Raw genomic sequence first — 2,195 nt, 5'->3', positions numbered from 1 at the left:
AAAGCAGCTGTATTGTTGTGAAGTTTATTGTACAAAATTTGTAAATGTTTTTGCATGTTCTAAATAATTGTGTAAAATATAACTGGATTATTTAAAAATTTCAACCAACAAACTTAGCAGCTAAGTTGAATGTAGAAGTAAAAGCAGGTGTGCAAAGATGAGGAGTTTCAAATGATTATACATTTGTCGATTTGGTGGGATGAAAACCTTTGAAAATTAAGATGTCTCCATTGGCATTAATTAAGAAACAGTTAGAAATGATATGGACTTGAATTTGGAGAGAGAAACACAAATTAAAAGACTTGACATTGAGGAAAAAGAAAATTGGAGGATAGTGGAGAGGAGAATGGAAGAGTTATAAAACTTGAAATGGAAAAAGAGGAAAAGTGAAAAGAATGAAATGTAATTGAAAAAGCACAAACTCCAAAGAGGTAGGGAAATTAAAGAACTTGAGTTAACAAATGAAAGTTTTCGATGAAAGAAGGAAGAAATAGATAGTAGCTCAGACTTGATAACTATTGCCCAATGGCTCTGACTTTCATCATTACAAGTGCTTTGAGAGGTTAATCATGGCACAAATCAACTCAAGCCTCCCAGGTTAACTTGATCCGTTATAATTTGCCAACCATAACAATATATCCAAGGCAGATGCCATCTCCCTAGCCCTAAACTTATCCTGAAATATCTGGATAACAAGATTACCTATATCAGACTCCTACTTATTGAATTTGGCTCCACTTCACCAACATAATTTCAACCAAACTCATCACCAAAGGCCTAGGACTTTGTTCCCTTCTTCACAAGTGGATACTTGACTTCCTGACCCCCTGACCCACAGACCACAATCAGAAATTATACGTGACAATATCTCCTCCAAGATAACCCTGAATGCCAATGCCCCACATGGCTTTCTACTCAACCCCTTACCATATCCCTTATATACTCATGACAATGTGGCCAAGTTCCATTCTAACTCTATTTACAAGGTTGCTGATGACACCACCAAAGTGGATCAGATCACAGACAATGATGAGACTGAGTACAGGAAAGAGGTGGAGAGCTTAATTGCATGGTGCAAAGACAGCAATCTCTCTCTCAATGTCAGCAAAACAAAGGAGCTGGTCCTTTGGACCGTTTATAGATTAAAGTTGATCTCTCTTTGCTCCTTCTCTGTAGCTGTAACATTATATTTTCCATCTTGTTTTTCTGGTCTTATGTATGGTAATATTTGCATGGATAGAAACAAAAAAACTGCAGATGCTGGACTCCAAAGTAGACAGGCAAGAGGCTGGAAGAACACAGCAAGTATCAGGAGGTGGAGAAGTGGACATTTCGGGTGTAACCTTTCTTCTGGACTGGGCTTGGTGTAAGGGGAGCTGCAGATAAGGGGGATGGCGGGGACAGGGTAGTGAAGTGGGGATAGGTGAAGACAGGTAAGAGGGTAAGACCTGGTTGGTCAATGGGACGAATGAATCCGGTTGGTGGCAGGGAGCAGTGGAAGTGATGGGGAGGGGCTGGGAAGGGAGTTGGGAATGGGAAGGGAGGTTATTTTAAATTGGAGAACTCAATGTTGAGTCCTCCAGGCTGTAGGCCACCCAGGCAGAAGATGCATTGTGTCAATGGAGGAGGCCAAAGATGGTTATGTCAGAAAGGGGGTGGTTGGGGCAATTGAAATGGGCAGTGAGAGGGAGGTCCGGTCAGCCTCTGTGGGCCCAGCTGAGATGCTTGGCGAACCATTCCCTAAGTTTACGTTTGGTCTCCCTGATGTTGAGAAGACCACATCGGGAGCACCTGATGCAGTAAACTAAGTTGGAAGAGAGGCAGGTGAACCTCTGTCTCACCTGGATGGATTGTTTGGGGCCCTGGATGGAGATGAGGGGGCTAGTGTACCTAGTGAAAAAGATGTAAAACCTGTTGGTACACCACCCCCATTTAATTTAGCCAAGAATCTTCTCTTAGGACCTAAATTTCCTAAGAATGGTGTCAAAAGGTATTTTACCTCATTTGAGATAGCAGCTGGACAGAAGGAGTGCCTAAAAGAGATTTGGACCTTAATGTTTTGACAGGTACAAATATGACTCTACTCCTCTAACAAACTGGTGTACAATCTGTAGAGTATGGAATTGGCTCAGATGTTCAGAACATATATATCAAAACAAACCCCAATGAAAGACAGCTGAAACAAAATGGTCAAG

This window comes from Chiloscyllium plagiosum, unplaced genomic scaffold (assembly GCF_037043375.1).
Source record: "Chiloscyllium plagiosum isolate Xiang-an unplaced genomic scaffold, Cpla_swu_hap1 HiC_scaffold_18, whole genome shotgun sequence".
NCBI classification, from domain to species: domain Eukaryota; kingdom Metazoa; phylum Chordata; class Chondrichthyes; order Orectolobiformes; family Hemiscylliidae; genus Chiloscyllium; species Chiloscyllium plagiosum.
This window is presented reverse-complemented; position numbering follows the sequence as displayed.